This window comes from Ceratotherium simum, chromosome 2 (assembly GCF_057802395.1).
Source record: "Ceratotherium simum simum isolate JZ-2026a chromosome 2, ASM5780239v1, whole genome shotgun sequence".
NCBI lineage: Eukaryota > Metazoa > Chordata > Mammalia > Perissodactyla > Rhinocerotidae > Ceratotherium > Ceratotherium simum.
In genome coordinates this window covers 7,455,326-7,481,415 of record NC_141901.1, presented here as the reverse complement: position 1 = coordinate 7,481,415, position 26,090 = coordinate 7,455,326, and the positions used below count along the sequence as shown (strand labels likewise).

Below are 26,090 nucleotides of genomic sequence, written 5' to 3'. Positions count from 1 at the left end.
CAGATTCTTTTCTCCTTACATGTGATTTCAATCCATTTTGACTTATTTACATAACAGATTTTGGTTTTAGTTTTGTCTTATATTTTATGTTATGTTTTCACTGTTGCCATTTTAAAATCTTTTATTATTTGGTATTTTTTCCCTTACTTTTTTTGTGTGTGTGATGAAGTGTGTTTGTGTGTTTCTTTAATGTGAAAGGTTTATATTCCTCTTGTGATTATGATTAAGATGACTAAAACCTTTTGTAATATACTTATTCTTCAAAACATTAGACTGAACTATTGATTCCTAACTGTGAGAAAAGATGAAATATGCTTATTTCTATACCCTCCCCTCCCTCATTACCATATGATTTTAGCTGATTAAATTACTTATTGAAAACTTTATGACTTTCTGTTTATATTACTTGATTACTTATTAACTCAAGTTTTAATAATGAAGAAATCGATGTATTTACATTACTTCCCCCTTATTTCTTAATTTTTTAATGTTATTAGTTATACAATTCCTATAATTTCAAGGTTTATAATATTACATTCAGCTCTATATCAATAATCCCCACTTTCTTTGATGTCTTAGCCCTACATTTAAATAGATTTAGTGCGCAGTGAGGTGCCTTCTCCATTCATCTCTTGTTGGGCTCAAGTTCATTTTCTATTAGTCTGTTTAAGAGGGGAATCACATTCCTTGACTTCTTTCATATTCAAAAACGTCTGTTACACTCACACTGAGTTAAAGTTTGGGTGGGTACAACATTCTTGGGCCACAATGTTTTCCTCCAGGATTTTATAGGCACCGCTCCATCGTCATCTAGTGTTGCTGTGGGAAAGGCTTAAGGTGAGCTGGATTTTTTCTTCTCCTATGTAGGTTAATTGAACATTTTCCCTTTTCCTGGATTTCTGAAGTATTCTTTGTTTATCTTTGAAAATCTGTAACTTTACTAGGATATGGCTCACCATTGATTGTCTTGAGTCAAATTTTCCACAGACATAGTCTGCTTTTCAGTCTATATATTCATGGAAAGTTTTATTAAAATTTTTATGTAAATATTTTCTTCTTTTATATTATTTTGGTTCTCTTTGGTGATATCAATTATGCTTATATTTAATCTCTTTTTAAAAGTCTTTCTAGTTTACCTCAATCTTGTCCGTCATGCTCCTCACCATGTTTTCAGCAATGTTTATCTTTTTTGTACTGTTTGCTACATGGCCTTTGTTTTTGTGAGAATATTTTTTTCCCTCCACTTCTTTCCTAAGCTCTTTTCCCTAAATTCTTATATCTCTATTTTAAGATCACATTTTATAGGTAAAATGACTTCATTAAATTATAAAGTCTTTTTCATCTGCTCTGTGAAGATATATTTCTAGAATTAACTGTCATTGATTTTATTACTTTCTTGCTTTTTTTCTTGTAAAATCTTTGTTTACATCCTCCTTTGATTCTTTTTATTTTTTTAATTTTTTGTTTATTGCCGTAACATTGGTTTATAACATTGTATAATTTTCAGGTGTACATTATTACACTTCTATTTCTGCATAGATTACATCATGTTCTTTTTAACTATTATTCAGTATTGAATGAGATGAGTTACTCTCAGATCAAATGTTTGCTGGACTTTCACGTGGAGGAATTCTCCTCTTGACCCAGAATTGTGGTGTAAGTTTGCTCTTTTAGCCTTATTCTTCCCAGCTACTTGATCCTGGCAGCTTCAGAGCTACTGCAGAGTTTGTCTCCTCCATCCCGACCCCTCTGCAACAATGGCTTATCTTTGTGATTTCTTGTATCATCCAGCCTCACTATCTTATCCTTGGTTCAAAACCAGAACCAAAGAAGATGCTTCAGTGGGCACGTTCCATTCCCATTTCTCTGTCTAAGTTGCTCACCTTGTTTTCCTCATGCTTCCATCACAAAGAAAAGCATCAGTCAACTTCCCAGGCAGGTACCCCTAGGTCCAAACATGTGAACAACAGCCTCATTTCAGAGATGTCGTATTTACTCACAATTCAGCTCTTATTTGATTACTGGAGTGTTTTCATTGTTATTTTCAAACATCCCGTATTTTACTAAATACATCTTACTAGTCTTCCCTATCAAAGACTTTGCTTTAGCAAAGGTTTGCTCTTTAAAAATTTCACAGAATTAAATACATACATGAAGAAATTTTAGGACAGGTTTAGAATTTTCCCCATAATACAATTTTTGCTATTCTATGTTTTTATGTGTGTATGATTTATTTTAATAAATAATTGTGACCTACATTTTTAAATTGATGTTTAAAGTATTTGGTCTCATTTATATATAAATGTCTCATTTATGTATATTTATATATATAAATAATTATATATGATTTATAAATCATCTCATTTATATATAAATGGTGAATATAAAAGTTCACCACCTGATGAACTTTTCTATTTCCTGACTCCTTGAAATCCAGCTTCACTGAGGAAAATGAAATGTTTTCTGGAGGGGAGTTCAATTTTAGAGCTTGAAGGCTTGGGGTGAGACCAAACTTTTGTGTGTGCCAACTTAACGGGTAATTTACACTGCCGTAAGTTAACATGCCTGCAAGGCAGAAGAGATGTGGTCAGATGGCAGAAAAGAAGATAGAAAGTTAGGAGATCAATTAACAAAAATGAACTCTTCCAACTGGCAAATTTGGTGAGACCTTTGGAAGAGGGTCCACGGTGAGGTAAATTCTAATATATCCATAATTCTTTTAACAGAACAAAAACAAAGAAAAGTAAGCAAGGTTAGAAAGAAGACAGGTTTTTGACTGAATGAAGAATTAACAAGAGAAAAATCGCTTACTTGTGTGTAACTTCTCTGTAACTGTTGATGAGGCAGGGTAGTGAAGAGAAACTCAAGCATTTTACCTCTTAGCCAAAGGTAAAAGATTCTATCAACCAAAGGAATCCTTTGAGATGTTGTCACTTGTCATGGCAACCATATTTCAAAGATTCCATTCTGGAATGGATGTGATTCCTGCCTAGAAAATGCTGACATGCCCAAGTGGCTGCTGCTAATGCTCGCCTGTCGCTACCAGGGAGGGAAGCTTTGGTTTCTATGCTACCAGCACTGAAAGGTAGTCCTGCAAACCAAGAACCCAATAGAAGGTGGGCAAAGGATATGAATAGAAAATTCACAGAAGAGGAAAATTGAATAGACAATAAATATGAAAAGATTCTTAATCTCCCTTGAAGTCATGGAAATGGAAATCAATGAAATGCCATTTCACAACAAATAAGTAAAAATAAAATAATAACTAAAAATAAGTAAAAATTTAAAAATTGAGAAGTTCAAATATTGGCAAAAATAAAAAGAAACTGGAGCTTTCTCATGCCATTGAAGGAAGTATAAATGGATACAGCTACTTTGTAGAGGAATTTGTCAAATTCTAGCAGAATTAAAAACCCACAACCCAGAATTTCCAATTGTAGGTTGATAGACTACAGAAACATTTGTACAATTTGTGCACTAGGAGATACCGAGAAGGATGTTCATTGTAGCATTCGTTTTCATAACAGATTTATTAAGCTATAGCTCACATTCCATAAAATTCTTCCTTTTCAAGTGTGCAATTCAGCAATTTTAAATATACTTACAGAGTTGTACAACTATGAGCGCTATCTAACTTTAGAACATTTTTATCAACCCCAAGAGAAACCCTGTGCCTATTAGCAGTCACTCTCTGTCTCCCTCTTCTTCTAGCACCTGGCAGCCACTAATCTACTTTCTGTCTTCATGGATTTGCTGATTCCGAACATTTCCTATAAATGGAATCATGCAAGATATGGCATTTTGTGATTGGCTTCATTCGCTTCTCATAATGTTTTCAAAATGCATCCATGTCATAGCGTGGATCAGTACTTCATTCCTTTCTATTGCTGAATAATACTCCATTGTGTGGATATGCCACCTTTGTTTATCCCTTCATCAGTTGTTGTACATTTGGGTTGTTTCCTACTTTTGACTATTCTGATAATGCTGCTATGAACATCTATGTACAAAGTTTTGTGTGAACATATGTTTTCATTTCTCTTGGGTGTGTACCTAGGAGTGGAATTGCTGGTTCATATGGTAACATTATTTTTAACGTTTTGAGGAACTGCCAAACTGCTGTCTAAGGTCGCTCCACCACTTCATAATCTGACCAGCAATGTATGAGGTTTCCAATTTCCCCGCGTGCTTGTCAACACTTGATATTGTCTTTTAAAATTATTTTTATAGCCATCCTAGACGTAAAGTGGTATCTCATTGTGATTTTGATTTGTATTTCCCTAATAACTAATAATGTTGAGCATGTTTTTATCTACTAATTAGCCATTTGTATATCTTCTTTGGAGAAATGTTTATGCAAGTCCTTTGGACATTTTTAAATTGGATTATTTGTCTTTTTATTGTTGAGTTGTAAGTAATTTTTTCTATATTTTGGATACTAGACACTTATCAGATATATGATTTGCAAATATTTTCTCCCATTCGTTGGGTTCTTAATAATGTCTCTCAAAGTACAAAGGTTTTTAATTTTAATGAATTCCAATTTATCCATTTTTTCTTTTGCTGTTTGTGCTTTTAATGTCATATCTAAGAAACAATTACCTAAACCAATTTCACAAAGACTTAAGCCTGTGTTTTCTTCTAAGAGTTTTATGGTTTTAGGTCTTATATTTAGGTCTTTGATCCATTGAGTTAATATTAGTATATGGTGTGAAGTAGGAGTCTAACTTTATTCTTTTGTATGTGGATATCTAGTTGTCTCAGCACCACTTGTTAAGAAGACTATTCTTTCCCCATTAAATTGTCTTGGTATCCTTGTTGAAAATAAATTGACTAAAATAGTAAGAGTATATTTCTGGACTCAGTTCTATCCCATTGATCTATATGTCTATCTTACTGTCTTGATTATTGTAGCTTTGTAGTAAGTTTTGAAATCACGAAGTGTGAGTCCTCCAACTTTGGTCTCCTTTTTCAAGATTGTCTTGGTTTTTCTGGGTCCCTTCCATTTCTATATGCATTTATGATCAGCTTGAAAATTTCTACAATAAATACAGCTGGGATTTTGGTGGGAATTTGGATGCCTTTTATTTCTTTTTCTTGCCTAATTGCCCTGGCTAGAACTTCCAGTACAATGTTGACATTTTAGATGTAGATAGAAGAAGCGAGAGAATTCATTCTTTTACCATTAAGTATGATGTCAGCTGCAGGTTTTTGGTAGGTTACCATTGTCATACTGAGAAAGTACCTTTCTATTCTTAGTTAAGTGTTTTTATCACAAAAGGATATTAAGTTTTGTCAGGTTTTTTTCTACGTTTATTAAGGTACTTATAAGATTTTTTTTAACTTCTGTTAAGAGGGTGTTTTGCATTAATTGAGTTTTAGATGACAAACCAACATTGCATTCATGAAATAATGTCCACTTGGTCGTGGTTATAGTAATCCTTTTTATACATTGCTGGATTCAGTTTGCTGCTATTTTGTTGAGGATATTTCTGTCTATATATATATTTTTTATAATTTTATTTATTTTTTCCCCCAAAGCCCCAGTAGATAGTTGTATGTCATAGCTGCACATCCTTCTAGTTGCTGTATGTGGGACGTGGCCTCAGCATGGCCAGAGAAGTGGTGCATCGGTGCGTGCCCGGGATCCGAACCCAGGCCGCCAGCAGCGGAGTGCGCGCACTTAACCGCTAAGCCACGGGGCCGGCCCATTTCTGTCTATATTCACAAGAGTTATTGGCCTGTAGTTGTCTTTTCTTGAGATAGCTTTGTCTGGTTTTGGTATCAGGGTAATTCTGGCCTCATAAAATCCTCTTCTATTTTTTTGGAAGAGTTTGTAAAGAATTGGTGTTGATTTGTCTTTAAACATTTGATAGAATTCACCAGTAAAGCCATCTGGTCCTGAGATTTTCTTTATAGGAAAGTTTTTGGTTACTAATTTATTTTCTTTACTTGTTAGAGTTCTTTTCAAATTTTTTCTACTTCTTAGCCAGTTGTGATAGTTTGTGTCTTTCTAGAAATCTGTCCATTTCTTCTATGCTATCTAATTTGTTGACATACAATTGTTCAGAGCATTTCCTTATAATCCTTTCTATTTCTATAAGATTGATTGTAACGTTCTCTCATTCCTAATTTTGGTCATTTGAGTCTTCTCCCTTTTTTCTTGGGCAATATAGTTAAAGGTTTATCAATTTTACTATCTTTTCAAAGAACCAACTTTTGGTCTCAATTAATTTCTCTTTTTTCCCTAATCTCTATTTCATGTATGTTCGCCCTAATCTTTATTGTTTCTTTCTTTCTGCTAGTTTTTTTTTATTTTGTTTTTCTTTTTTTTTTTTTTTTTTTAATTTTTTTTTTTTTTTTTTTGTGAGGAGATCAGCCCTGTGCTAACATCCGCCAATCCTCCTCTTTTTTTGCCGAGGAAGACGGCCCTGGGCTAACATCCGTGCCCATCCTCCTCCACTTTATATGGGTCGCCGCCACAGCAGTGCGTCGGTGCGCGCCCGGAATCCGAACCAGCGAACCCTGGGCGCCCGCAGCGGAGCGCGCACCCAACCGCTTGCGCCACCAGGCCGGCCCCTCTTTTTCTAATTTTTAAAGTGGAAAGTTAGGTTATTGATTTGAGATCTTTCTTCTTTCTTAATATAGGTATTTATTTCTATAAATTTAGCTGCATCCCATAACTTTTGGTGTGTTATGTTTTTGTCGTTATTCATCTCAAAGTATTTTCTAATTTCCCTTGTGATTTCTTCTTTGATCTATTGGTTACCTAGGAATGTACTGTTTAATTTTTGTATGTCTGTCTATTTTCCAAATTTCCGTCTGTTAATTTTATTCCATTATAAATGGACAACCTACTTTGTATTATTTCAGTCCTTTTAAATGTATTCCAGCTCATTTTATGGCTTCAGGTGGTCTATTTTGGAGAATGTTCATCGTGCACTTGAGAAGAATGTGAATTCTGCTATTGTTGAATGGAGGGTTCTATAGATGTCTCTTAGGTCCAGTTGGTTTGTACTGTTGTTCAAGTCCTTTATTTCCTTGTTGATTTTCTGACTAATTGTTCTATCCATTATTAAAAGTGGGTTATGGAAGTCTCCAACTATTGTTGTTGAATTTTATTTTTCCTTCCTATTCTGTCAGTTTTTGCTTCATATATTTCTAGGCTCTTTGGTTAGCTGCATATATGTATATAATTGTTATGTCTTCCTGATGGACTGACTCTTTTATCATTCTAAAGTATCCTTCTGGTCTCTGGTAATAATTTTAGTCTTAAAGTTTATTTTGTCTGATATTATTAGAGCTAATTCATCTCTTTTTGGTTACTATTTGAATGGTATATCTTTTTTCATCCTTTTACTTTCAATTTATTTGTATGTTTGAATCTGATGTATGTCCTTGGCAAACAGCAAATATTTGGATCATTTTTCTGATTAATTTTGCCTGTCTCTAACTTTTGATTGAAGCATTTATTTCACTTACGTTTAATTTAATTACTGATGTGGTAGGAGTTACATCTACTGTTTTGCCATTTTTTTAATATGTGTTTCATGTCTTTTCTGTTTCTCTATTTTTCCATTTCTGCTGAATTTTTTATGAAGTAGAAATTTTCTAGTGTACATTTTAATTTCCCTTTTGTTTCTTCTACTATATATTTTTAAATTATTTTCTTAGTGGTGTTCTAGTAATGAAAACTTTAGCTGAAAACAATGTTGTTTGAATAAATACCAGCTTAATTTCAATAGTATACAAAAACTTTGTTCCAAAATAGCTCATTCCCTCCCTTCTTCTATGGGCTATTATTGTCATAAACATTATACATGTACATATAATATATATGCATGTATACATTTTTACATTATAATATCATCAACTCAGTTTTATAATTATTGCTATATTTAGTTGCCTTTTAAATCTGCTAGGTGAGTACAACAAAAATACATTTCTATTGCATTTTATGTTTGGTTACGTAGTTAACTTTACTGGCATGCTCTCTTTATATAGAATTTACTGTCCAATACCCTATCATTTCAGCTGAAGCAATGTTTTTAGTATTTACTGTAGGGCAGATATGCTAGTAAAAAATTCCCTAATTTTTGTTTGTGAATGTCTTAAGTTTTCTTTCTTTCTTTTTTGCTGAGGAAGTTCGCCCTGAGCTAACATCTGTTGCCAATCTTCCTCTTTTTGCCTGAGGAAGATTCGCCCTGAGCTAACATTTGTGCCAATCTTCCTCCATTTGTATGTGGGTCGCTGCCATAACATGGCTGTCAATGACCAGTGTAGGTCTGCACCTGGGAACTGAACCTGGGCCACCAAAGCTGAGCATGCCAAACTTAACCACTAGGCCATGGGACTGGCCCCAAGTTTTCCTTAATTTTTGAAGCATTGTTTTGCCAGATATAGAAACTTTGGTTGATAATCTTTTTTTCTCCCAGTCCTTTGAATATTTTATCCCACTATTTTCTGGCCTCCATGGTTTCTGATGACAAATCAGCTGTTAATTTTATTGACAATATCTTGTACACGATGAGTTGCTTTTCACTTGCTGCTTTTAAGATTTTCTCTTTGTCTTTGTCTTTAGACATACTACTGAAGTTGTTCAGCTTTTTGGATGTGTAGGTTAATGTTTTTTATCAAATTTTGGAAGTTTTTGGCCACTATTTCTGCAAATATTATTTCTACTTGCTTCTCTCCTCTCCTTCTGTGACTTCTATTAGGCATATATTGGTATACTTGATGATGCCTAACAACTCCCTGAGGCTCTGGGTTTTTTTCTTCATTCTTTTTTATTTCTATTGTTTAGGCTGGATAACATCAATTGACCTGTTGTGAAGTTCGCTGATTTTTCCTTCTGCTAATCAAATCTGCTCTTAAGCTCCTTTAGTAAATTTTTTATTTCAGTTATACTTTCTGTGTGTGTGTGTGAGGAAGACTGGCTCTGAGCTAACATCCATTGCCAATCCTCCTCCCTTTGCTGAGGAAGATTAGCTCTGAGCCAACATCTGCACCTATCTTCCTCCACTTTGCACATGGAACACTGCCACAGCATGGCTTGATGAACAGCACATATGTCTGCGCCTGGGATCCGAACCTGCAAACCCTGGGCTGCTGAAGTGGAGTGTGTGAACCCAGTCACTATGCCACCAGGCCGGCCCCTCAGTTATACTTTTTATTCCAGAATTTCTATTTGGTTATGTTGTATAATTATCTTTTTTCATCTTCTGTATTTGGTGATGGAAATATTGTTTTTGTACTTTCCTTTGTTATTTAAAGACATGGTTTCCTTTAGTTCTTTCACTGTATTTATAATAGTTTATTAAAAATCTTTGTCTAATAAGTCCAACATTTGGTTTCCTCAGGGACAGTTTCTATTAATTGTTTTTTCCTAGATGGGTTATATTTTTCTTTTTCTTCGAGTGTGTGATAATTTTCATTAAAATCTAAATATTTTAAATAATATAATATGGCAGCTCTAGAAATCACATTGCTCCTTTCCTCAGAGTTTTTTTTTTTTTATGCTTCTTGCTGTAGTTGTTGGTTTTATTTTGTGGATATAGTAACTTTCCTGCACTAATTCTGTAAAATCTGTATTCTTTGTTATATGTGACTCCTGAATTCTCTGTTCTGTTAGCTTAGAAGTCAATTAATGATTACAGCGATTTCCTTAAAGTCTTTGAACCAATAAGTCTCCCAGCCTTTGCCAATGGGCTTTGTATGTGTGTGTTGTGGAATGCCTTGCGCACATCCAGCAGTTTACAACACTACCTTAGCCTTTGCTTCCTAATTGCAAAGAGCCTAAGGTTGGCCAGATGTGAGAGATTAGAGCCTTTTCAGGTCTTTCCTTGTTGTGTGCAGATCCCTGTATGTGTACGTGCCTTCTAGATTTCCAGGAATATGTCAGGGCTTTCAAGACTCCCTATGGACATCTCCTTCTCCAAATTTCCCTTTTAAGTTTTTTGGTCAGCTTCTTGTTTTCCCCAACTGGTATTGCCACCTCAGGCAGATTGCAAAGTCAAACAATTGCCACTGATTGGTTTTCACAAATGCTCTAGGAATAGGACTGTTTGCACCGAAAGAGCTCTGAGTCAGGTAAAATAAAGACAAATTCTGTGAATGGTACTTTTCCAAGGAGATAACAATAAGTCAAATAGTGATGGTTCCCTGGAGGATTTTGAGGGTGGTACAAACCTATTCTGCCCTCTGTAGCAGTGGCTAGCTGTTGGTTTTCACAGCTACAGTGGTTTTGAGGTTGTTGGTTTTCAGCCATTTTTCTTGAATAAACACTTCTTACATGATTGCAAGCTTTTAGTTCTTCGAGTTCTGAAAAAGTTGATCTCGACAATTTTTCCAGTGTCATTGCTTTTATAGAGGAACAGATTTTTAGAGGTCCTTACTCTACCATTACAAGTACTCATGCACTATTGTTTTTGATAGGAAAAAAGATCAGAAAAAATTTTCTTACAGTAAGAGAATGGACAAATAAATTGTGATCTCTTCATTCAGTGGAACTCAGCAGTTAAAATAATGGACTAAGATTATATATCCAAACATGGATAGCTATAAAAAATTGTAGGATGATACCTAAGATATAATAATAGTATATAATTAAAACACACATAATATTTTTTACGGGTGCATATATGGAGAGCAAGTTATTTTTACAAAACGTGGGCTGGGAGGACAAATACCATAAGCATGATAGTGATAGGGAATGGGATTGGAATGAAGGAAAAAATAAGATCAACCTTTTCCATAATATTTTCATTTTATTAAAGAAAATCTGGACATCTGAGCATTTACTATATTATTTTATGTGCTTTTCTCTATTTAAAACTTAGGAAGAAAGAAGAAGAAAGTCATAATAGATTTGGATTTTTGTGTTTTCTGGGAATTCACTTGACTCTGTCCAATTTTTTATAATCTATGGGTGGAGAGAAAACAAAAGACAAGAGTAAGATAAATAACTACTGAACCACAACTGGGTCTGTTATAAAATGATTTTGAAATGGCTTTCAGATCTGGAATGTCAAATTCTGGTTTTCATTTTGCTTTTAAATAATCACAAGTTCAAACCAGACAGAAAAATGTGAATCATTGGCTTCTTCATATATATAAAAATCTCCACAGTATGCCTCTGCTACAGCCAGGGAAAGGAAACTTTTGACGTTGTTTCTCTACTTTTTTCTGCACTGTTGGTTTGTAATACTTCCATAGCTTCCAAAGGAGGGGAAGGGAGCTGCTTTATAACTATAACCATTTGAAAAAACAGAGCACCTTTCTTCCAGAGATTTTTGACCTCCCATCAGTGGGGAGGTCAGTGGAAGCACAAATATCAGTTCTATTTTACAGATAGGAAGTGGGAGAATCTGAATCGCCATGGTACAAAGTCATTTTTCTCACATGACTATTTGACAAGTGTAAAGATGAAAAACAAACCCAAGCCTAGCCTCTCTTGGCCTGTTCCTCCACCAGAGAAAGCTTCAAAGCATAACAGCATTCTCATTACAAAATGGAACCACTAGGTGTCACTAAAGATAGAAATTTGGAGGCATTAGGGATTAGGCATAGGGATTATAAATAGGAAAGCAGAAAAGGTGAGTGAAATTCACCACGTTGATGGAGAGAACTGAAATCTCCACCTTTAGGTGACACAATGGAAAGTAGAAACTCCCGCCAGCCCAATACCCCCCCAAAATGGTTTCAGACCCTGTATGCCGGACCTGCGTAGTGTATGGATCCATTTGGGTTGGCATCAGGTTTTAATAGAAAAATAACTAAATGAGCTCACAAAACTGAAGAAGTATGTTACAGTGACGACTGTTAATAAAATGTGGTTAAAATTCCTGGTCTCAGGTGATGGAGTCCCTCCTGGGAATTGAGTCCCCCAGGTGGTAGTGAGACACAGTTTGAATTCTCTTTAGAAAGGAGAATTGAGATCAGATTTTCTTTTTTCAAACCCATTTCTGTGTGCTATGATTTCTTTTCCCCTTCTATGTCTTTATTCTGAAGACCATAACTGGCAAATAGTATGAATTCAATATATATTTGTTTAACGAATAGTATGAATCAAGGGAAGGAAACCAACATTTATTTAGTGCCTCTCGATGCCTTGCTCTCTAATGCTTTCTTACATTCCTTTTTTTACATAATCTTCACAAAAAACCTGCAATCATTGCTTTGTACAAGTAATGCTCATGGGATATAATCACAAATGATCTTTATTTTTATTTCTCGTTATCTATTAAACTTTAGTGAGTAGGAAAGCTCTTTCCCTGCTCCTGGATAAAAACCTCAGGTACACCTCTGACATTTCTGATCTCTTTTTGATACTAAAAAGTCCTATAATCACTTTAAGTAGCAGAATTACCAAAATTTAGTAATTAAAACTGTCCAATGTCATGTAATAACACAACTTAATTCACTCAAAATCACAGCTTTTCCTCCTCCAAGCTAGGGCTGGTCTCCAGAAGGAGGTAAGGCATATTTCTTCTCTTTTTCTTACTGAACTCGTCCCCAACTCCCTAACTTGGGTTGGAGAGGGTGGGAAGGAAGGAGAGATGAGGAGGACAGTAAACTTTCCTTCTGTTAAGTGGTGCTTTTGGGGTATTCATGCATCCCTATAGAAACATTTGACTGCACTTCCCAAGATGCAGTCCATTTTCTTCTGGCTGGCCATTCTTCCTCAGTTTTTCACATATTTTTATCTTTTTAATCTACTTTTACAATTTTCTTTTATATATTTTTATTTCCTTTAACACAGCTTTTGAAATTTATTAAATACTGTGGCATTTTCTCCTTCTTCTATAATAACAGACTTCTCAATTTGTAGCTGAGTACATGGCCACAAGGAATAAGGACTACACTTCGCAGCCTCCCTTACCATGGTCCGTGTGCAAATTCTTGGAAGAGTCCTTAAAGGGAGAGCCATGCTTTGTTTTCCCTTTCCTGTTTCCTGTTGCCTGCAGCGAGGACATAATTGCAGACTGGACCAGGAGGTGGAAGCCCTGTGCTGAGGGCCTTAATGCTCATGGAACTGACTTGCCAGCCTAGCCAGCCCACCTCTGGCCTTAATCAAAAACAAAGATAAACTTATCTACTGTTTTAAGTTTTTATCACTTGCAGACAAATGTCATCCTAACTGATAGAAATACACAACTAAATGCGATTTAATTTTAAGAAAGCTTTTGCTATAAATAAAGTTAAGAAGCAGGTACTCCTGCATCCTGAGGCGTGTTACTTTACATGTATGACACTGTACGAGGTTCTGGAAGAAGAGCACGAAGGTGAAGTACGGCGGTCCCGCCCACAAGAGGTCGCTCTCATCCCCTTCTAGTCCTCCCTGCCCCGGACCCTGGATCCGCGCCCTGCGGCTGATTTCCTCGCCAACATTTCATACCTGCTGCTGCCTTGTTTTCTGAGGTAGCAAACCCTGTTTTATTCTTGTTAAATTCCTAGAATATCTATTGACATAAGGGAAAATAAGTAAATAAACAAATAACTTACCATAGTTTCCTCATGCTTAACTTCCTATAATTCTATTTCTCTTAGATAAATTGACTTGTTTATTGTAATGTGTTATGAAAAGTTGTAATAAGAAGTTAGGGGTTTTTTTTTTTTTTCGTCCTAGAAAGGCCAATTCCCTGTCAGATTCTGGGGTGATTAGTGAACATTTCCCTGTGTGATATGGTTAACCATGTGCTCCACGAACCAGAGTCTATAGTCACTGTCTTCTTTTGCATATTCATATTGCATATTAGCATATTAAAGCGGCAGAGTACCCCTGAGGTGAAGAAATGTATTTAACTTTCTTTAGCCTAACATTTTACAATCTCATTTGATTATGGGACCCTTTTATCTTATGGTACCTATTAATGCTTATTAGCAGAGCACCCTCTGCATCCTAGGGTGTCACAGTGAGCTCCTCATGTTTCCTGTGGCAATGACCTATGAGTGTGATCACTGGTATTGAATAACGACAGTCTTTTCTTACTTTGCAGATAAAAGTGAGGCTCATGGAGACGATTTCCTTAATTTAAAGTTATCATCTCATAAATTTGCTTAAATCTTTGGTGCCAATTATTATCTGCTTGACAAAATAAATGAGCAAGTAACAAGCATTATTACTGGAAAAAAATTAAAATAGCAATATTACTTAGATTTATGGCTTATTTTTCCAAAATAACAGTTTCCATGGCTGTGACTTCATATTACCCATACATGGTATCATAGCTTTGTTAAAAAATTGTTTGCCGATCTTATGATAAAATACATTTTGACACTATTTCATGGTTAATCTCAAGAGTATAGCTAAGGAACTAAGAACCATCACTCTCCGGATGTAACAGTAGAGGCTTGAAGGAGCAGGAAGGGGTGGAGAGGGAAGGGGAGGAGAGGGAGAGGAGGCATTGCTTTCTTTCTAATGAAAACTTTGAGAAGCTCACATTTCCCATGTTTATAAACTATCCCAAAGAAAATTCCTTGTTTTCTCCTCCTACATTCCCCCTTTTTCTCTTTATTTTCCTCTTTTTATCATGTATCAAAATGGAAAGGATATGGTTGGGACAGACAGAAACCATTCTGATTCTTTTATTATAACCTAGCGTTTAGTTAGAGTAATGGTGAATATATGGAGCTAAAAGCCAAATGGAAAACAATGTCTAATGGAAAAACCAACTGGAAAGCAGGATGTTGGCTCCATCCCCAGCATGTGCATTATAGTTTTAGTTCCGTTGTATTTGATTTTTCAAGTAGTTATTTTTAAACTTTTCTTTTAATTAACAGGGAAATTTCTTTAAAAGTACAACTAAATAATTATGCCTAGTTTTTTAAAAAACATCTTCCCACCTTCACACTAGAGAAAATTCCTCAAACAGTAGACTTTAATTTTTTAAGTTCCATTTCCGGAGATGTGGAAATTTGGCAGAGGGGTGGGAGGAGGCTTGTTATGTTGCATTTTTGTTTAGACATGGTAATTCTTAGGACAGACTATTGAATTTAGAATGAAATTTTTATGATGGGAAATGGGGGAAAAAAGAGGAAAGGCCATAAAGAATTATAATACACAATCTACTACATTCTATTTTATAGTAAAATTTGAGAATTGTTTCAAGAGACTCAAGATTCTCCCCTGGCAGTCTTTAACTATGAAAAATCTGTAATAATCTTGGGACTCCACCACCAAGTTTTTATTTTTAAAATACTCTTATATAATACATAGGACACAAGCTCATTGTATATTAACTTTTCTGGCCTTTCACACTACTGAATTTCAAGAGTTGAGAGAAAACACAGAAACTCATCTACATTCAATAAGCAAATAAAAAACTCTCAAAAATTATGGTCTAGTCAAACACCTAGAATTTTTTCTCAAAGCATTTAATAGAATGAAAACATGAAAGAATACTTGATGGGATTATGACGAATAAAAACTTAGAGACTAAAGAGTCATCAGTGAAAAAAAGAAACGGCATTCTTGCCCTCATGGTTACCCTCTATGTGGGGAGTCACACAAAAAATAAGTAAACAAATATAAACTGTAGTGTGTTGTATGGTTATAAGTGCTACAAAGAAAAACAAGGTAGAGAAAGGGGCAGAGATTTAGGGCATAAGAGAGGAGTGAGTGTAGTCTGCAGTTTTAAATAGTGTGAATATCAGATGCTTCAGTGAGAAAGTCACATTTAGGCAAAGACTGAAAGGGAGTGAGAGCGAAAGCCGTGCATCTATGTGGGAGAGACTGTTCTAGGTAGACGAAACAGCAGGTGTAAAGGCTTGGAGGCCAGAGCATGCTTGGACTTCTCCAAGACTATCAAGGAGAACACTGTAGTTGGACATAAGTGAGAGCGAGTTCGAGTATTAGGAAAGGAGGTGAGAAGAGGACCTCAAAGACTGGTATGGGCACCTCACTGTCACTATGGGTGAGAAGGGAAGCCGTTGGGAGCTTTGGGCAGAGGAAGGACGTGATCTGACATATTGTTCTAACGCCGTTTTGAGAATAGTCTCAAATTGGCCTAATGCAGAAGTACGTAGACCAGTTAAGAGACGGTTGAATAATTTAGGCAAGAGGTGTGGTGCTGGACTGGAGTGGAAGCAGTGCAGGTAGGAACAGTGTCAGATTCTGACTCTGTTTTCAAAGTAGGCCTTCTGTATTAGGTGATGGATTGGATGTGGAGGTGTGAGAGAAAGAGAGAAGTCATGAACAAATAGGATGGATACCCCACTCTGTAAGACAGGAAAGCCTGTGGGGGGAGCAAAGAAGATGCAGAAGATAAGGAGTTTAATTTTTGTATGTTAATTATGCAGATGTTCTAGTAGAGATGCTGAGTAGACAATTGGATATGAGAAATTAGTTTATGATATAGGATGCATGACAAGACCTTGGAGAAGGTGTGGATTGGTCAACAAAGAGTGCAGACAAAACAAGTTGAGGGGGAGAATCAGTTTAGAGCTTAAAGTCACACAGTACAGCAAAAGTAATTCAAGTTGGAATAAAAAAATAAATGTTAAAAAAATAACAGTAGAAAATAGAAGTAGGGCCGGCCCGGTGGCTTAGCGGTTAAGTGCGCGCGCTCCGCTGCTGGCGGCCTGGGTTCGGATCCCGGGAGCGCACCGACGCACCGCTTCTCCGGCCATGCTGGGGCCGCGTCCCACATACAGCAACTGGAGGGATGTGCAGCTATGACATACAACTATCTACTGGGGCTTTGGGGGAAAAATAAATAAATAAAATCTTTAAAAAGAAAAAAAAAAAAAGAAAATAGAAGTAAATTTCTGACCTCTGATGGAAAAAGGTTTTTCTGACTATAAAAATAATAGAAAAAATCAAAAGGGAAAATATTGGTGATTTTATCCACCTACAAATTTGAAATACCACCAAAAACATAAAATGTGAATAACAACCTAGGGAAATATACCAGAGATATGACAAACATGGGTCAATAGTCTTATATAAAGAGGTTTTACAAGCCAGTGATAAAAAGACTAAAATCCCATATAAAAAAGTCAAAGTTCATGAAGACACAATTTATGGAAAAAGAAAAGGCCAATAAATATATTTTAAGTGTTCAAACTGGCCAATAATCAAAATTAAAACAAAGTGCTCTCTCCCTCTTTTTTCGCTTATCAAGAGGCGTGTGCCCAGCAGCACTGCAGAAGAGCACTGCGGGGCTGTTCTCAGACCCTGTCATCCAGTGTTCTTGGGAACACATGTCTGGACCTTCGTGCACATGATTTGGAACAGAAATCAAAAGCCTTGGAAGAGTTCACACCGTGACATAACAATCACACTTCAGGAGATCTAAAAGAGATAGAGATTCATTCAAAATTTTGTTTACAAAGATATTCATCACATTATTACTTGTACTGTGAAACATAGGAAGAATGCAAGTATTAACAAAAGAAAAATGATTACCTTGGTTATGAGGCATACCCCTAACTAAAGACTACTATGCAGCTATTAAAATTATGTTTTGGAGAATTTTTAAAGATGGGAAAACTTGAACAAGGTAATTTTTACTAATAAAATCAGAATGCAAAACTACATATATCATGAATCTAATTACATAAACATTAAGAAAAAAATATATGATACAAAAAAATAGCTCACCATATACAAAAAAAATTAATGGATGCTTAATTTACATAATTTGGACTATACAGGAATGGAAAAATAAGACCATAGAAATAACCCACGACCTAGAGATGTAAGTGAAGCCATCCTAGACTATTAAGCCCCAGCTGAGTCAGCCCAGATCTGAAGAATCTCCCAGGAAACCCATAAGATATTGAAAGATAATAAATCATTGTTGTTTTAAGCTACTAAATTTTGTCATGATTTGTTACATTTGATACACTTAGTTACTTAAACCCAGGGAGCAGTTTTTCTTCTCTCATTACAGTGTCTGGGAAAGGAAGGATCCCACTTTCAATAAGAGGAATGGTACAAGTGAAGCAGCAGACAAAGGGCACATCTTATGTCCCCCTTGCCTCATTGCCCACACTTTTACTTCCAGAAAAGCAGGCTTTACCACGGATGGAATCTTCTCCCTGTTAACTTTGAGTGGTAACGTAATCCCATACGGGCCTTGCGAGAAGCCTATGAGCAAAGGCTCATTAGAGCTTCAGTACGTTGTGAGTGCTGCCTGCCTCCCATGGCTTCATGAGCTATTCTTACAAAACTCTAGGTGCCCCTTCAGTTTGTGGAATGCGAAGGAAGCCTGGAACTTAGTTAATTGAATTAATAAAGTCACACTTCAGAGTGGAAGAAAGCATCAGAGTATCAAAAGTGCCTGAAAAGGTAAGGCAGGGAATTCGAGTGACATTTGAGTGTCGGAAAACAGGTTGTCATTTCTTGGCAACACATTCTAATTCTTTCTTAAAGATCTTGGGTGGAAATTTTTCCCTCCCTTCATTTTTCAGCCCGTGTGTATTTCCAGGGAAATCCAATCCTTATATTTCTGATTCATTTATACAACTCATCACAATGTTTTTCAAGAACTATTTCTAGTGGGCCTTTAAAACATGATTTCATTCAGTGGGAGAATAAGTTCTGAATCCTGTCTATCCCAGATAGCACACACACAAAGAGGAAGTGGCATTCCCTAGGAAAATTATTGGAATGCTGTTTCGTGGGGGAAATAGGACTCAACTGAATAATTCACTTTAATGCTCCCCATGCTCAATAGAATTAAAGGAAAGAAACCAAAATGTCCTGGTGGCTCTAAGCAACTTGCAATTAGTTTGGTGCAGAGGGACTGCCAGAACCATCCTGGAAACGATGAGAGCCTCTAGGCCTATGGGGATGCAGAGATCACCTCATCTGACTGAGTGGGCCGTCAGTAACAACTGCAATAACTCACTGGGAGCAGCCCGTGTAGACAGGGACTGAGGTATGCTGTCCTGGACAGGATTAAGTAATCTATTTAATGACACTGAATAAACTCAATCTGATGAAGACTTCTAGAGAAAAGCACTCAACTATCTCAGAGGAGTGTTCTCCTACCTCCTTTCCTAAATCAATTCATCTATCTGTACCCTATCCTAATGTCCTCTTCAGAGAAATTGATTCATCAACTATCCTCTCTCTTTTGTATTCTTTCTCAATTGTTGCCTTCCAATCAGTGTATAAGCATGCACAGGTCTCCATTCAAAGTCCCTTCCTTAACTTTCTGTCTCTTTACCGTTCTACCTCCTTCCCTTCAACCGAGATTATGGGAAAATTAACTCATACTCACACTAACCATACTTTGATTCTCGATTGCTGCTCAACCGCTAAAACCTGTCTTTCACCTCTACCACTCACTTAAAATTTTTCTTGCTAAGACTGGCCAAAGATCTTCATAATTCGTATATCTGATGGAGGGGACACATTGCACTGCACATCACTCTTGATGTCTCTGTTGCATTGAATGCTATAGAAATGTATCCATTCATTGACGGGTATCACCAACAAAGAAGCGTGACTGAGCTTCAGTGTCCGGAGTTTCTGTTGGGGTTCCATTGCATAGGCATGATTGATTGAATCATTGGCCATGTGATTGAACTAGCTCTCCAGCCCTTCTTCCCTTCCTGCAACCCTCTAGTAACAAAGTTCGTCTTTCTTGTATGGCCAGAAACTATCTATGTGCCCACCATGAGTCACCTTGTTAGCATAAAGTCAGTGTAGTCTCCAGGGGTCCACCATGAATAGCAAAGACCCTCCTATCACTAAGGAAATTCCAAGGGTTTAGGGGTTCCCTCTCAAGAACCAGGGACAGAGACCAGCTCAAATTATTTTTTATATAACACTCAGCTAAAACCATTGCAGGCACATTGAAATTCTATCAGGAAGAGGTGATTCACAGAAGGGTGCTCTAGGGTTTCAATACACATTGAGCGTCCGTGTTAAAAAAAAACTCTTATATGGAAGTCAGATTTATGAAAACAAATTGAATACAACAATAATGGAGAGTTATTGAGTCACCATATGACAAATGGCAAAATATGTAGTCATTAAAATTATGCTCAAAGAGTTTTTAAAGACATGAGAAAAATGCTTAGATAATATTAACTCTTCCAAGTGCAGGAAAAGCAAGCAAGAAGGACAAAAACACAGCAAAGCAACATTAGCAAAGATCGTAGTTGGGAAGGAGTGGAAAACGGTGAAGGAAGAGTGAAGCTCTCGAGAATACCCTCTCGGCAGGCTCCAGATCCAGTGTTCACTCAGCAGGACTCGGGGGCCGGAGGCTCTGAAGTCCACACTGGTTGTGAGGTTAAAATGGTAATGCTTTGTGTCCTCCCCTGTATATCAGTATGAGATACAAAATAAAGTTGCAACCTAGCCGACTTGAAGACAAAGATGAGGGGAAAAAACCAAAACTGTTTCATGCTTTTATTTCTACTGAGTTCAGACTACTTAATTAACTGCTTTAATAGAAAGAGAGAGAGAGAATTTTAACAGGGGTTACCACATTTTTATGATTCCTATTTTCTTACGCCAATTTTTATTTTGTGTTTCTCAATTTTTTTTTTTTTTACGGTGAATGAATATTTTTCTCTAAAAAAACTCATGAGGTACAAAATGCTAACACGGCATTAAGAGTGATTTTCTACTGTCTTTTCCCCCCTTTTTCTTTCCTTTTTTCTCCCAGAAAAAATGTAAAACACTTTCTAAATTTTCTACAAGGAAAGGTTTTACTTTTATGCTTAGAGAGGACGACCAATAAAAGGTTTAAAAAATAGGAAGTGATTACCTGCCTGACAAGTGTTCAGCTGAGAATTCTTTTCAAAACCAAGTTTTCTTGATGAATGCTAAATGTGTCATTGGGCAAAAATACACTTTCTAGTTGATCCACACACTTATTGTATCAAACTAGGTACATTTGCACCAAAATTGCCTTTATCTGTTACATTATTTTGAGGGTAAATTTTTCCCCAATTCTGAGGTTAGTAATAGAGTTGCTATCCGATGCCAATAAACTGAAGGCACAGGTTTTACATTTCTTTGAAATGTTAAAGTGCAATTCTAGAAAAAAGAAATTGTCATTCTTGTATACTATGCAAGAGCTTAGAGTCCTTTCCTAGATTTGTCCAGTGAAGTATTGTCAAACAAAGATCATTCCCATGGTAGAAAGGAAATAATAATAGGGAGAATACAAATGTATTTTTCACATTTCAGATGCAAAGTGCTTTTATCATATTTAATTTCTTATTTTGTATTAGATATTTTTTAAACAGAATAAAAAGAAGCTTTAAAATTTTTTTTATTGAGGTAACAATTGTTTATAACATTATATAAATTTCAGGTGTACATCATTACATTTTGACTTCTGTACAGACTACATTGTGTTCACCACCAAAAGTTTTGTTATCAGGGCCGGCCCAGTGGCGTAGTGGTTAAATTCATGTGCTCTGCTTTGGTGGCCTGGGGTTCACGGTTTCAGATCCTGGGTGTGGACCTATGCACTGCTCATCAAGCCATGCTGTGGTGGCATCCCACATGCAAAATAGAGGAAGACTGGCACAGATGTTAGCTTGGGGCTAATCTTCCTCAAGCAAAAAGAGGAAGATTGGCAACAGGTGTTAGCTCAGGGCCACTCTTCCTCACCGAAAAAAAAAAAAAAAAGGTTTGCTGTCATCCATCACCACACAAATGCACCCCTTTACCCCTTTCACCCTTGCCCCATCCCCCCACCTCTCCAGTAACCACCAATTTATTCTCTGTATCTATGTGCTTGTTTGTTGTTGTTGTTGTTGTTTGTGAGAAAGATCAGCCCTGAGCTAACATCCATGACAATCCTCCTCTCTTTTTTTTGCTGAGGAAAACCGGCCCTGGGCTAACATCTGTGCCCATCTTCCTCCACTTTATATGGGATGCCACCACAGCATGGCCTGACAGGCGGTGCATTGGTGCACTCCTGGGATCTGAACCTGGGCCGCCAGCAGCAGAGCATGTGTGCTTAACTGCTACACCACAGGGCCGGCCCCTGTTGTTGTTTTTTATCTTCCACATGAGTGAAATCATATGGTATTTGTCTTTCTCTGTCTGACTTATTTTGCTTAGCACAGTGTCCTCAAAATCCATTCATGTTGTCACAAATGGCAAGATTTCATCCTTTTTTATGGCTGAGTGGCATTCCGTTGTAAATATGTATCGCATCTTCTTTATCCATACATCCATTGATGGGCACTTAGGTTGCTTCCAACTCTTGGCTATTGTGGATAGTGCTCCAATGAACACAGAAGTGCATGTATCTTCTCAAATTAGTGTTTTTGTGTTCTTTAGCTAAATATCCAGAAGTAGAATGGCTGGATCATATGGCAGTTCTATGTTTTAATTTTTTGAGAACTCTCCATATTATTTTACGTAGTGGCTGCACCAATTTATATTCCCACCAACAGTGCACAAGTGTTCCCTTTCTCCACATCCTCTCCAACACTTGTTATTTCTTCTCTTTTTATTAATAGCCACTCTGACGGGTGAGAAGTGATATCTCATTGTGGTTTTGATTTGCATTTCTCTAATAATTAGTGATGTTGAACATCTTTTATGTGCCTGTTGGCCATCTGTATATCTCCTTTGGAAAAATATCTGTTTAGATCCTCTGCCCCTTTTTTAATTGGGTTGTTTGTTTGTTTGTTGTTGACGTGTATGAGTTCTTTATATTTTGGTTATTAACCCCTTATTGGATATATGATTTGCAAATAACTTCTCCCAGTTGGTTGGTTGTCTTTTCATTTTGTTGATGGTTTCTTTTGCCATGCAGAAACTTTTTAGCTTACTGAAGTCCCATTTGTTTATTTTTTCTTTTGTTTTCCTTGCCTGAGGAGACATATTCAAGAAGATACTGCTAAGACCAATGTCAAAGAGCATACTGCCAACATTCCTTTGGCCAGGAGTTTCATGCTTTCAGGTCTTACATTCAAGTCTTTAATCCATTTTGAGTTAATTTTTGTGTTTGGTGTAAGATAGTGGTCCGGTTTCATCCTTTTGCATGTGGCTGTTCGGTTTTCCCAGCACCATTTATTGAACAGACTTTCCTTTCTCCATCGTATGTTCTTGGCTCCTTTGTCAAAAATTAGCTATCCATAAATGGGTGGTTTTGTTTCCGGGCTCTCAATTCTGTTCCACTGATCTGTGTGTCTGTTTTTCTACCAGTACCATAGTGTTTTGATTATTGCAGCTTTGTAGTACACTTTGAAATCAAGGAGTGTGATTTTTTCTCAGGATTGCTTTGGCCATTCAGCATCTTTGGTGTTCCATATAAATTTTAGGATCCTGTGTTCTATTTCTGTGAAAAATATTGTTAGGACTTTGATAGGATTTGCATTCAATCTGTAGATTGATTAGGTAGTATGAACATTTAACTATGTTAATTCTTCCAATCCATTAGTGTGGAATATCTTTCCATTTCTTTGTGTCTTCTTTGATTTCTTTCAATGATGTCTTATAGTTTTCAGTGTATAGGTCTTTCACCTCCTTGGTTAAATTTACTACTATGTATTTTATTCTTTTTGTTGTGATTGTGAATGGGATTGTATTCTTGATTTCTCTTTCTGCTATTTTGTTGTTAGTGTATATAAACACAACTGATTTTTGTGTGTTGATTTTGTACCCTGCAACTTTGCTGTAGTTGTTTATTATTTCAAATAGTTTTTTGGTGGATTCTTTGACATTTTCTTTGGGTGTATAAAATCATGTCGTCTGCAAATAATGGCAGTTTTAATTTTTCCTTTCCAATTTGGATCCCTTTTATTTCTTTTTTATACCTAATTGCTCTGGCTAGGACTTCAAATACTCTGTTGAATAAGAGTGGTGACAGTGGGCATCCTTGTCTTATTCCTGCTCTTAGAGGGATAGCTTTCAGTTTTTCACCATTGAGTAAGATGTTAACTGTGGGTTTGTTGCATACGGCCTTTATTATGTTGAGGTACTTTCCTTCTATACCCATTTTACTCAGCGTTTTTGTCATAAATGGATGCTGCCTCTTGTCAAATGCTTTCTCTGCGTCTATCAAGATGATCTTGTGACTTTTATTCTTCATTTTGTTAATGTGGTGTATCATGTTGATTGATTTGCAAATATTGAACCATCCTTGTATCCCTGGAATAAATTCCACTTGATCATGGTGTATAATCCTTTTAAGGTCTTGTTGTATTCAATTTGTTAATATTTTGTTGAGGATTTTTGCATTTATGTTCATCAGCGATATTGGCCTGTAATGTTCCTTTTGTGTGTTGTCCTTGTCTGGTTTTGGTATTAGGGTAATGTTGGCTTCATAAAATGAGTTAGGAAGTGTTCCTTCCTTTTCAATTTTTTGGAAGAGTTTGAGAAAGATAGGTATTAAATCTTTGAATGTTTGGTAGAATTCCCTAGGAAGCTGTCTGGTCCTGGACTTTTAATTTTGGGGAGGTTTTTGATTACCGTTTCAATCTCTTTGCTTGTGATTGGCCTAGTCAGATTCTCTGTTTCTTCTTGATTCAGTTTTGGAAGGTTGTATAATTCTAAGAATTTATCCATTTCTTCTAGGTACCTTTCCCTGAAGTTCTATAGTTTCCTGGGTGTATTTCCTGTTGTTTTTCAAAGCTAAGTGTTTTGGGATCTCATCTCTCTTGTGCTGGATCTAAGGGCTCGGGTGCCTAATGTGGAGCTTGAATCCGCTGTTCCTCTGGGGAAAGCTCTGTACCTTTGAGATCGCTCCCAACTGCGAAGCCATGCAGTTAGGGTTTGTTTTTTTCCTCAGCAGGACTGTATCTCTGCCTCTTCAACTCCTGTCTGTGTTGTCTCTTGCTGTGCAGGTTCTTTTCATCCATTTTCCAGATCTCTCTCAGAAGAAATTTTTCCACAGGTAGTTGTAGGTTTGCTGTGTCTGTGGGAGGTGGCAAGCTTAGGAGCCTCCTATCCTACCATCTTCCAAACTCTCTAGATTTTTATTCATTTCATGCCATCATTTTACTGTTGAACTGCAATGATCAGGTTTGTAGCCTGCCCCTAAGATACTCTACTTTAAGTATCTTCCATTAAAGGTTACTTTAGACACAACCTAAGTAGGAATTAAGCTCTCCTTTTTAAAGTCTAAGCTAGGATCTTTCCTCTTTCCCTCTCTTATAGTCTTTCTTTATTACATTTGTATTTCCAATTATACTCTGTCAGAATTAATATACTATAGGGAAGCAGTTTTCAAAGTTCATCAACAGATCCTTGGAGGTCCCTGAGATCCTATCAAATCTAAAATAGTCAAAACTATTTTCATAATAGTGCACTTAGGGTGTAAAAGCGTTGGTGGATAAAACCGCTAGTCTTTTAATATGAATCAATGTGGTGGCACCAAACTGTACTAGTAGCCACTGCATTCTTCACCACCACGCACTCACAGTCCAAAACAAAACAAAACAAGCAAAGCTAGCACATGTCTTTTTAATATTCTGTGTAACGAAATGGGAAGCATACATAAAGCACTTCTGCTACATAATGAAATACAATGACTTCTTATTTTTGAGGAAAAGCACTTATGCGATTATTTGAGTTGTGAACTGAACTCGCCACTTTATTCATGAAACATATTTTTTACTTGAAAGAAGGAATGACACACTATGGTTACTCAGACTTGGGTATTTGGCAGACAATTTCTCAAAAACGAATGAAGTGAGTTTGTCACTTCAGGGAAAGCAAGTGTCTGTTGCCAATGTTAAATTAAAGTTTTAAAGAGAAAATTAGACTCTTGGAAAATTTTATCCACCACCAAGAGTTTGACAGCGTCCCAATACTTGAAGACTTTTCTGATGAAATTGGTGGTGATATTAATAAATGTGATTTTGTGTCAACCTTTGGAAGACCTGCACAACTCAGTAAACCAATATGTTCAAAATTACCAATGTATGATGTTATAAAATCGGTCATGAGTGAAAGATCTCCTCAAAGTGCAAGAAAGACAAATGGATTTTAATGTAATAGCGTTTGAAAAGTTTGTTGATATGGTTTCAGATTCTACATTGCAACTAACTTTTAATAAATTACTGCTTATCGAATTTTAGTATAGTAGCAAAGAATAGTCACAGATATGTGAAAAAGCATATGGAGAGACATGCTGTCCAGAGGACTACAAGTAGTTCAATAA

At 36.4% G+C, this 26,090-nt stretch overlaps 1 protein-coding gene across 1 annotated transcript in view; it reads right to left on the bottom strand.

The window, feature by feature from the left end:
- MROH9 (maestro heat like repeat family member 9) overlaps window positions 1-26,090 on the bottom strand; it is a 147,517-nt gene that overhangs the window by 80,055 nt on the left and 41,372 nt on the right. The window lies entirely within an intron of this gene.